Source organism: Gallinula chloropus (genome assembly GCF_964237585.1).
Source record: "Gallinula chloropus genome assembly, chromosome: 4".
Lineage (NCBI taxonomy): Eukaryota > Metazoa > Chordata > Aves > Gruiformes > Rallidae > Gallinula > Gallinula chloropus.
The window spans coordinates 16,233,557-16,245,362 of NC_140088.1; the positions used below are offsets into that span (position 1 = coordinate 16,233,557).

General features: G+C 48.1%; 1 long non-coding RNA gene across 1 annotated transcript; it reads right to left on the bottom strand.

Moving 5' to 3' along the window:
* Positions 1 to 5,641: 5,641 nt before the first annotated feature.
* On the bottom strand, positions 5,642 to 11,504 carry LOC311191273. The gene is made up of 3 exons (XR_014617271.1): positions 11,369 to 11,504; positions 8,221 to 8,398; positions 5,642 to 6,110 (listed from the first exon to the last, which is right to left on the bottom strand). It is a non-coding gene; the product is annotated as an uncharacterized lncRNA (long non-coding RNA).
* Positions 11,505 to 11,806: the final 302 nt, after the last annotated feature.

Consider the following 11,806-nt stretch of genomic DNA (forward strand, 5'->3'; position numbering starts at 1 on the left):
CCAAAATGATAAAAGCTGAGTTCTCATCTCAGTCTCTACACTCAAGTGTAACTACTGACAACTGGCTCGTTAAATTCTTTAATATATACAACCTTTAACATACTTTGTTTAAATTGGTTAGTTCCAGTTCAGTCCAAGCAGGAGACTTGGGAAATCCTGCTTCTCCCAGGTGAGCGAATATCTGAATAATATGGGAATGACTTTCCTCACTGCAAAGCATTAACAAAACACATGCATAAATCCTCATTTAACTCTTTTAACTCATTTAACTCTTCAGGAGGGATTCAGGCTACTGGCAACAATGAAGGCATCTCTGAGCACCCAAATGACAGCCTGTTTGGGGAAGAAGATATGAATTGGTGACGTTTGTGCCTGCAGTCTGCAGGCACTGCCCACTCTGCTACATGATGGCCAGGGAGGAGGATCTTCCATTTCTGGAAAGTACAGTGAAACAGGAGAGCCCAGTGACCACCGAATTGTCTTTCTTTCCATGAAGGAAAAGTAAGCAAGGCCACATTTAACTAGATCAGGTTGGTCAGAACTTCATCAAGCCAGACCCTGAATGTCTCCAGGGACGGGGCCTCCACCGCATCTCTGGGCAACCTGTGCCAGTGTCTCACCACCATCAGAGTGAGGAACTTCTTCCTAATATCTAAACATCCCTTGCTCTAGTTTAAAACCATTGCCCCTCATGCTATGGCTCCATGCCCTTACAAACAGTCCTTTCCCAGCTTTCCTGGAGCCCCTTCAGGTACTGGAAAGCTCCTATCTGGTCTCCCCAGAGCTTTCTCTTCTCCAGGCTGAACAAGCCCAACTCTCAGCCTGTCACCGAGCAGACCTGGCTGGGGTGGGAGAAGTCACACTGTGCAGCCACACGAGCACGTGTACGCCCTGGGTACGAAGCCTACTTGTGTGGGGCACATCCCATTGTGCGTCACACCTGGCTGTCAGCAGCAGTTGTGGGTTTCTGGGGCGTGACACAATAACCTCTTCCTGCTCAAGAGAATAGCGTGGGAATTGGGGGAGGCAGCTTGAAACGTAGTGGCAAAGAACTGGTTTGGCTTTTGTCTGTCCTGCAAGGAAAGGTGCCCGGGCAGCTGCTGAGCTGCCCCTGACGTGCTGGGAGGAGCCCGCCAGTAAAGCAGCACTGAAGGTGAATGCTGGACTTGGGCTGTCTGGATGGGAGAAGAGTTAGGGGGAACACCTGAGGAAGACCCTGTCACAGGTTACCTCTGTGGTAACAACATGATAAAACTGTATTTAGGGTAGAATTTTACAGCAGCTTGATACGAAGTCTGGGCTGCTATGGTCTTGTCAACCCCACTGCCTTCAACACCAGTGCAACCACTCATGGTATCAGCTCAAAGAGCTGATCCAGCTAGAAATTAAACTGTGGGGTGGGGGGGGATGTATTAAAAAAAAAGTTTTTCTTTATTAGAGAGTCTCAAAGTTTAATCAGAGAACTGGACAAATAAAATTACTAGAGACTGAAGAGGGCCAAAACAGATACAAATCTGAGAAAAAAAATTCCACAAATACAGATTATTTTAAAATAAAGGCCATTTAAATCTTCCTTATTGTATCCATCGCTCTCTGCTTTCCAGCCCCTCAGCCATCCGCCCCACAAAGCTGTAAGCCTGAACAATTCAGATATGCTAAGCAAAGCTATGACTTCTAGCCTGGTAAGCCAAAGCCTTTAGTGCCCATGAAAAGCTTGAGGGAAGTTTCCTCCAACACTAATAGACATAAGATAGGGTTACAGAACAACCATGTAACTTTTGATTGAGCAAAAAGTGAAGGTTTTTCTGAAGCATTGATAAAAGATTCACACAAGGAGACGGTGGAGCCTCTGATTGGAGCACTCACATTGCTAAACATGTTTCAAGCGAGCTTAATCATTTTTGGAGGCACACTGGTTCTCATCAGTGATGTCTGCTCGAAGGGGAAAAGATGAACCAAACATTTTTTTAAAGGAAAAAAGCATTTATAATTTCTTTATTATGGATGTGCAAGAAGACTCCCTCTCTGTTGCTGGGAAAACCAGTTCCTTCTCCGTAAGCATTAAAGCTAATTTTTAGAAAGCATTTGTTAAGCAAAACAGGTTAATTTTTATTATTTTTTTTTTAGTTGGAGTCTTTCTCTTGATGCCAGCTGCTTTAGTTGTAGGTATCTTCTGGGAGGTGGTGTCTGTCAGTAAGTCCCACGTGGGTGTCCCCTCGGCTATCTCTCATAGCCGCCCTTCTATAAATCACAGCATATTAAAAAGAAAAGGGGGGGGGGGGATAACACTGACATGTGAACTAATCCCCACATCAAAGACAGCAACTCTCCCTCCTCTAAACACCCGCCCCCTTCTTTTGCTGGGAAAAGTCTAATGCCTAGAAGGCGATTTACACAAAACTTCATCCCAGTTGTTAGGAAACTTGCAGTGGGGCTTACTTGCCAGCTGCAGAAGAAACCTGGGAATCAGGGTAACCGCAAAGGTTAGCCTGCGGCTTCCAGCATTTGGCAGTTCAGGAGAGAGAAGATACACAACTGGCTGCTTGCAGCACATTTGTGTATATGTTGATGGCATGGCAGGATAGGCATGTATATAGGCAGATGTAAACGTGACTAGTAATGCGGCTCTGTATGGGCACATACATATCTGCATGTGTCTACAAGCACTTACATAGGCACAGGAGTACCTGTCCTAACACATACACGGGTACACACAGGTGTACACACAAATACCTCTCTATCTGCCAGAAGCAAGGAGGGCCAACGAGACATACGTATGAAAAACAGAAACCATAAGGGTGCACAACTGTGCATCGGGTGTCCTAGGCATGGAGAGGGCTATCTGTAGCCTGTGTGCTCTTCAAGTCTTCATTCCTGCCATAGGCCTGGCTTTGAGCTGGTTCAAATGCCTGGAATATATGGGGAATAAGGGCGATACTTCTATATTGGAGAGGTTTAAAACATAAACACACTTCTGTGCTTGCTTTTACAGATGCTCCCTGTGCACCGACTAAGCACACAAGATACTTCCAAATAATTGACTGTCTCTGGAATGCAGATGAAGGGAGGAAAAAATACCTCTGTTTGGCTAGATAACTCATTTTCCAAATCAGTGCTGGGTGTGTGCCTGTGCCAGGCACGCTCCTTCAGATGTACCACAAAGCTTGGACAAAAGCTATACTGGTAGTTCTGTATTTGTAATTACTAAGCAAAAACACCCACCCTCTGTGAAATTTAGCTGTAGTAAAGTACATTTCTATGAGCATTTAACTCCATGCAAATCAGATACCTCCACCAGCATTGCTGGTTCTGTTCGACTACTTCAGCCGGGCTTGCTGCTCTCCTCTCCCCTCACCCACGCAGGGAGGCAGGGATGCCCTGGGGCCAGCATCCAGCATCCCTGTCCACCTCCAGGTCATCCCTTGCCCCAGGCCCAAGAGCCACAAACACCTTGTTGCGTGGGAGGATCACTCCCAGTGCAAGAGAGTGAACTGGAGAAGGGAACAGAGCTGGGTTTAAAAAAAACCTTTCCCTTTTGGAGGTGGTTGGTTGCAGCCCAGCTGCGTTCACCGATGCACTTCAGTGCAATTGCACAGAGCTGAGGGGTGGAAGCACACAGCCGGGGCAGCGAGACGCCAGGGCAGCTCCCTTGGGTGGCAAGTGCTGGCTTAGGGCATTCATGAACGTACAGCCTGTGGGGAGAGCACCAGGCGTGGGGAGTTCTGTGTCTCCCACTTGGCTGTCACAGAGGCCGTGGCAGGCGTGGGGGGGGGGAAGGCGCGGACCAGGACGCTTGTTGTTCCAGTTACACGCTCCCTCCGCGTAGATGTGCAGCTCTGTGTGTGTCTGTGCCTGTGCCCTGCTCTGTGTCAAGTGGAGAGGATGTGAAAGAAACCCTGAGTGGCTGCACCTTCACCTCCAGTACATGGAAAAACAAACACAGCCATTCTCTTGTTTGTTGATTTAGTGCAGGGTGCTCCTTCCATTACAAAACCATTTCCCTGCAGGCAACAGGCTAAAACCTATTTGCTTATTATTCAGAAAAAGAAAATGAGGTCTTCAAGCATCTCTTCTGTTGAGAGATTGAAAGGAGAGAACCTTCTGTCCCGTGCTTCCTGTGCTTAACTTTTCGTTTTTCTTAGCTCAGAAACACATGCCACACGTTACCTCTCTTTCTCCTCTGCTTGAAATGCAAACCTTTGCACGGGAGAGCTCTGTGCTTAGAAAGTTAAACATGTGCTTTGTCAGGGGTATTTATACAGAGATGGCTTCAGACCACTGGAAACTGCACATGGAGCAGCAATTCTCAGACACCCCTAACCCCACCATCTATAATTTTCAGAGCCAAAAGCCCAGGCACGAACACTTCTGTTCACAGGGGAGGTCTCCTCCAGCTGCTCATGTCAATGGCTGTCCCAGCTTTCCTTTAGGACGGTGTTAGTGCCAAGCCAACTTTTTGAACTGGAACAGCAAAGTTGGACTCTGGGCGTGAGATAGGCCTTTGTTTGAAGCAAAGGCACGTGAAATGTATCACAAGTCTTTCCTAGCCTGTTTTTAGATATGAGGTGCACCCAGCGGCGGTTCCCGGCGCTGACTGGGACAAGTCTGGATGAAAGCTGCAAGAAGAGCAGCAAAGTTTATCTAGAGCTGGCACCAGTTTTGGTATCCAGCTGAATCCGCTGTTACTACTGAGTCCAGAGAGTCATCTATCTTTGTGCCAGCACCACCCCAAAATAATCAAACCCGTCTCTTTTGCCAGTTAGAACCACCCCTCCTCCAGCTGGCCTTTTAGACAACAACCCTTCTGGCTGGGCTTTTGGGTGTCTGACTCTGTACCCTCCTCCCAAATCCAAACCAGCTGCATTAAAAGGGAATGGATTTACATCGCAGGGAGGAGGGTACCCCAGACAATGTCGAAGGAAAAGCAGATCAAAAAGAGCTGCTAGTACTGGGTACGTGGGCTGTCCTTTCAGCAGCTTCAGGCAACGTCCTTTCAGCACAAGAATGAGTATCAAATAGAGAAGCAGCCCGTGGGCCTGCGAGCCGAGATACCACATCAGAAATAGCTGCAGCAGGTTGAGAGGTTAACAGTAAAAATAAGTCGGGAATGTAGGAGTGGTTTCATTTAGCAAAATGCAGCCAGGCAAGTTTGAACAAAGCCAAAAGTTAAGGAATAGTGCTCTGCCTCGGGCCAGCTGCAGGGCTGCCAACTGTGAGGACCTCAGATGGACGCAACATGATGACTCCCATCATGGAGCCGTCCTGCCCTTCCCTGAATCAGCCATAGAGGCTCATGCTGGCAGGGAGGGAGCGCAGCCACCAGCGCACCGCGCCAGAGCCTGCTCAGGGTGTGGGGAGTTTGAAATCTCCCACCTAATCTTTTTTTCCTACGTTATTTCCTACAGCGACCGTAACGCCCTGCTCAGCACTGTGTGGCACATGCTTTGACTGCAACAGCTTACTCGTTCTTGGGCCACAGAAGACATGCATGTATGCATAGAGAGATAGAGATAGATAGATAGATAGATAGATAGATAGATAGATAGATAGATAGATAGATAGATAATGTATGTGTGTGTATTTCTAATTTAAAAAAAAAAAGAGAGAGACATCTTCACTGGATGAAGATTTCCAATTCTGTACATTTTTATTTCAACGCCTTTCCGCTCCACTGCTTTTCAGTGTGCTCTAAGTAACAGGTTAATTCCCCTCTCCATGACTCACTTCCAAGGTCTCCCAGGCAGGATTCAATGTGATGGTGTCAGCAGCTGCCGCAAGAGCTGTTTAAATGCCTCCGCACATACTGGGGAGCGAAGCGTTGATTCCGGGCAGCAGCATTTGGAACATCAGGGTTTGTTTAAACATTCGCTGGGGATTTTCCTAAAAAGTCAATGTGCCTCCCTCTGGTTTTGTGGACTGGCTGAGCATTACTGTGCAGTTGCTTCAGCTTTTATTTTAGCGCATGAGGAGCATTGTCCTGTGAAAGGGAACCTTCTGGTTTTGGTTTAACGGCAGACCGTCGCTGTAATTTGATTTTAAATTATCTACTGTTGAGCTTTTCACAAGTGAATCCAACACACATGCATTGTCTCCATAACAAATTTGACTGTCTGGAGAAACAAAGGTTGGTAATTAAGCTCACAGCACTTAATCAGGATTGGGCCTAGGCATGGCCTAAAACCTCAACAAGATAGTGCCTCCATTTCTGGATTCTTACCAAAAAGAAACCTCCAAGTTGGTGCAGCCTGCTTGTGCTGGATAATCTGGCTCTGTGAGTCCCTGGGTAGACTGCTGGGTTCTGCTAGGGGAAGTCAGCACCTCGGTACGTGGGGGAGGAATGCCGAACCAGCAGACACCACTCCAGGGTAACCAGCCATGCCAAGTCAAATGCATAATTCGGCAAGATTATGGTTAAATCTGGGAGATAGATTTCTCCCCAGCCCATGCATGAGATCCCAGCACCTTTTGTACTTTGAAATACCATTAATTACTATTTATCAGATGTAAAATGCAATGCAACTTCGTATAGTATGCCTTTAAGCGCTGTACTACTCTACCTTTCCAAGCACACGCTGTGGCCAGGCAGGCTGATGGCAAGTGTCACCAGCAGCAAACACCCCTTGGCTAGAGCCCGGCCTTCCGAGTCCATCCAGGCTCCAAACCAGGCTGCCCGCGGTGCACAGCGAGGCCAGGGACTGATGCCTTACCCAGCCCCATGGTTTCAGAAACAAAAATAGTCACATGGTGATTTTTTCTGATGGCATCTGTGCTCCTGACTCGCACACACAAGTTTGGAAGGAAGCACCTGCGCTAATCCCTCTCTGAGATGACCTGCCTTTGTGCTAGTGCTCAGCTGCCATGAGCTGGCTGCAGGGCAGGCAAGTCGTGCCATGCCAGGGCAGCCCGAGCACCGTGCTCCTGGCTCCTGGGGTGTGCATGGGACTCCCCCCACTCACCCCAGCTGCACTCACTCTGTCACCGAGGGGCAAAGTGGTTTGAGCCCCCTGCTGCAGTGCAGTGAGGGGTAGGTCCAACGCATCTGGCAGCACTAGTACCTCGAGACCACCACCGTGGGGCTTCCGGGCGGTTTGGCTCCTGAGGCCACAGCCTCTGGATAACTCCCACCCCACATGTATGTCATGTTTCCTTCCAGTGAAAGCAAAATATTTACACTAATCCAGGGTCACTCAGTGGCCACCCCACTATCTCAAGCTGGAAGCGGCTGTGGTACTATAAACCAAGGGGCACGAGGGCTGAGGGGTTTAGCACTGTTCTCCAAAGTAAATGATGCTGCTGGCTGGTGGCTACTGCTGGGAGCAGTGGGCAGCTGGGAGCCAGGTGCCACGCAGGTGCTGTCAAGGCAGAATGAGGACAGGCTGGCAGCAGGGCTGGTGGCTGCCCAGCAAGGCCAGGAACTTGGGGGCAGGGCGCTGGGGTGGCAATGGCAAAGCAGAGCCAGTGCTGGGGCCAAGGAAAGGCGGATTTGCAGAGCGCAGACAGATGTATCTGGCAACCCTACCATCCAGCCTTCCCACTACTCCCTGCACAGCCCCAGTGTGGTTGGTACCTGAGGCTACGGCTACACCAACCTCACTTCTTAACCTGCCTTCAGGGAGCTGTCAGAAATACTCCTCCTGTTCTGCAGGAGTTTTTTTGGACACAGTTAAACCATCCTGGAATTTTCTGGGCTAGACTTGCCCTGTGGTATAGCACAGAATTCAGTGATTTAAACTGGTAAGCTTGAACTACAGGACTCACAGCCCCTGTATTCCCGGACACCCAAGAGAAAGGGCGGCATTTTCCCATTGTAGTAGCTTGCATACAAAAGATCTTCCTGAGACAGCTCTTCTAACCTCCTCATAGCCTGAATCTCTCCCACGTGTTTCCAGAATTGTTTTCTTTATCCCATATTGCACAGCTGATCAGCACCTGAAACCTCTGCTGTGTACTGCAGCACACATGGAGAGTTACTGGATGAAGTGGCTGGCAACTCCTGGTCACTCACATGTCAGACGCTACCGACTTCTCCTCAGCTCATCTTGTCCCACACCCATCTGCCCAAAGTGACAACCCACACCTGGGCTTCACATGCGGCACCAGAAAGGTTCGGTCAGGCAGTAAGCAAAACGGGGCGTGCTTAGTATGCCCCGAACCCACTGCGGGGGCATAAGGACATTGAGCCTGCCAGCACCAGGGCTGCTTCCAAAAGCCTCCACTCACCTGCTGACACAGATGTGAATGTCAGGCATGAGCCACAGTGGCAGTGGAGACGGCTCCCTCTCCATCCCCTCTGATCAGTTGCGCCCAAAGGAGCAGCAGGTTGGGGCAGAACAATCCCACCATCGCTGCTGCTCTTGTGGTGCTGCCGTCACTCTCCCAGCGGGGCTTCTGTGAAAGCCTGTGGAGCAACCAAAATATTAACGGGATGTTCCAGTTGTTCTTGGCTGTTTAAGGGAGAGGCAACTGCACCTTTTGTATCCAATCATTTTCCAAGGACACTTCTCATAACAGTTATCACAGTGGCAATACCCAAGACTTAAGTATGGGGCCAAAGCTGGAGAGGATGGCATTTCCCCCCGCCCCACACTTGGGATATAAGGTTTTCCCCAGCTTTGCAGAGAAGTTGCTTTATGCCAATTACTAAGCTATTAGGTATGCAAGGCATAACTATAGCAGAAGGGGATTTCTGTGTGGGAGGAACAGTATGATTCAGATTGTGTCATCAGCCTTACAAAACAAAATGTTCAGTCAACAGAATACGCTTCTGCAATGTAGCCACTCATTTTTTCTGCCTTTATTTTGTAAACTTAGCCATAACCTTGGTGCACCAGGACCTGGGAATCAGCCTAGCAATCTACAGTAGGATCAGTCAAGAAAAGAGAAGTTTACAGAAGCACTGAGATGACCTAATACTCCAATAGCCTTTTGCTCACTGGGAGAGATGTCCGACACATGGCAAGGGGAAGGAGGGAGCCAAAGCTCTCCTTGAACACCTGATTACCAACTCATGTAGCGGCTCCTTGAGACAGCTGGCACAGGAAAACAGCAATGGGAATGCTATCCTGGCTTTGGAGACTTGTCTGGTTCACAACCAGCCCAATGTCTGGAGTGCAGACACACAGCTGGGTGTCACTCACGTAAGCACCCGCTGCACTGCACTGGCTGCTGAAGGGGGTCCATTAATGTGCTGAGGTAAGAAGATGGCTGTTGCTGAACGGTTGTTTTAGAGCAGCCTTCAGGGACGTACCGTCCCACATTTTCTGGGGTTGAAAGGGAGCATGGCAAGGATAGAGGGAAGGCACTGATTTCACAAAAAGATATTCTAAGTTGACACCTGGGAGTGTCAATCAAGATAAAAATACTTCTTGGAACCCTGCACTTACGCATTAAAAATGAAACTGTATCAGGACCATTTTCCTCCCCAGAAAACTCAAATTTAAGGTAAAACAAAGGCATTCCTGATGTTTTAAGGTAGGTTGAGTTCACAGTGATACCTACCCTTCCCAATGATGCCCATGAGAAAAACCCAAGCCATCCAAAACAGACAGTTCTGCCTTATCAGGGATCACAAAAATCAGACTGCCCTAATCTCACTCACACAGGGACTGGGCCACCTCCAGCCATCACTAGGAGTATATAACGATTTGGTTTTAGTGCATTCCTGACGAGACAAATGGCACACAGGAGGCAAACGCTTCTCAAAAGGCTGCCTCAGAAAGCCAGAAGCTTGCGCACTATGCCGTGGTTTGCCGGCCTCGTATCTCCCTATTAAACATTAAACACAGAACTAGTGTCAGTCTCTGAATAATTTTCTAGGCTTTGCACATTCTTTTCACATGTGTTACTAACATAAAAAAGACACTATTGTAGATCTGGTTCTGTGAAGCCAGCTAAAAGCTGTGTGCACGTGTGAATGTGTGTGTGATATTTTCAGTACTTTAGCCGCCCTCAAAAAAGGAGGGGGGAAGAGGGCAGGCTGCAACTTGCTTTCTTAATAATATGCTAAACCTTTCAAGCTCAGGTTACAGTAAGTATTTTGGCTCTAAGCTCCAACTATGAAGCAAATACCCCAAAGACTCCCTAGAAGAGCACTGTCAAACTTCAGTAACGACTGATGTACAACGATGAGGGGCATCTGTATCAAAAGAACCTGCTGGTGATATCAAAACTAATGTTTTTTAAAGAACAAATTTTAAGATCTATCTCAAAAGCAACATCACCAGCAGACATCACCTCATCTCCTTCTGGAAGTGCCGTGGGGCTGAGACTTACCCTCTTCCCTCCGTTATGGCATACGGGCCCTACCTGATGTCAGCTTTCATGCTGCTCACTTGCACACGCTGGCTCTGTGTGCCAGGCTGGCTCTAGCAGGAGCTGGGCCTTTGGCAAGTCTCCTGCCAACCCCTGCAGCCCAAGGGAGGGCTTAATGGAAGACCAGACCAGCCAGTTCTGGGGTCTGACAGCATGAGAAGGCTCCTGTAATGTCTTAGCAAAGACTCTGAAGTCTCGCCAAAGACCATGAAAAATGCAGCTCCCAAGGAAACACAAGAACATATGGTAGGTGATAAACCCAAAAAAACCCAAGTCTGAAGGTGTCAGGGTTTTTCTACTGAGTTTTATAAGGGAGTGCAATCAGGCTGTGTATAGCTTGTCCTTAGCCATGCTGCAAGTGGCTTGATGGGGCAATATACAGTAAACAGAGAAATTAAATTATGCCAACATGAAGGGGCCATCCCCTTCAGACCCCTACCTCTCCTCCAAATAGCAGCACTTCCTTTTTCCAGATCTGTATACCATACGATGGTCTAGGACCTTCCTAGAAATGAAAACGCCCATTCTTCCTCACCTTCCTCTTTCAATGGAAACATGTAAGATGAGAAACCTCGTGCACATGCATGTGGGTTGGCATGAGCCCCAACACGGGCACAGATGTTGTGTCTGGATGAATGGACACACAGAGGTCTCTGCATAGGTAAAAACATTTACCACGTGTAAATGTGGTATTCTATTCCTACTCAGGGACAATATATATTTGATGGGCAAGGAGCCATTCTTTCCACTTTTTCATTCTTTTCTGTCCTCTTTTAAGATCTCCCGTTCTAGATTTGCATCAGATTATTATCATGGTAACTTCTAACTCAGGTGAAATCAACAAACTTCCTCTCTTGTCTTTCCTTCTGGTCTTTAAGGCCTTCTGAAAAGCCCAAGCACCCTGGTAGCCAGCCCCTTCCTCTGACTCCCAAAAGGCCTTTCTTCGCTTATTTTTTGTTAGCTCTGTCCGGGGATTTGTGCCCACACTCCTCTGCGTACTACTGAGTAATTCCTGGTTCTCCCCAATCATTTCATCCTCTCTGTTCCCATGACTTACAAAGTTAGAAGGCTGCAGGTGGAGATGAGATCCTCCCCCAGCTTTTCCTTTAGCGAGTTTTTCTGCCTTTGAGGATGCCACTGGTCTTTGACGTGGGTATAGGTGCTCGGAGTAAGACTGAGAGGGATGTTCTCCAAACTTTACCAGAACAGGGAAATACAGTTCCCTTGAAGAGACTTGAAGTCTTTTTACAAGACTGCAGGCAGAGTTTTTGTCCAATTTTCTTGCAGCTGGATAGTTCATGCACACCTATAATCTGCTGGTTATATATAAAACCTTGTTTTTCTGAAGCTCAGGTGACATTTACTGTTCAACTCCCCTCCCCTCCACCCCCCCACCCCCCACCCCCTGCCCCAAACTCCTTTCTGGATTAAAACAAACAAAACCAAAACAAAACCCAACAGCCCACAAATCCATGCCAGTTTCTGCACCTTTGCC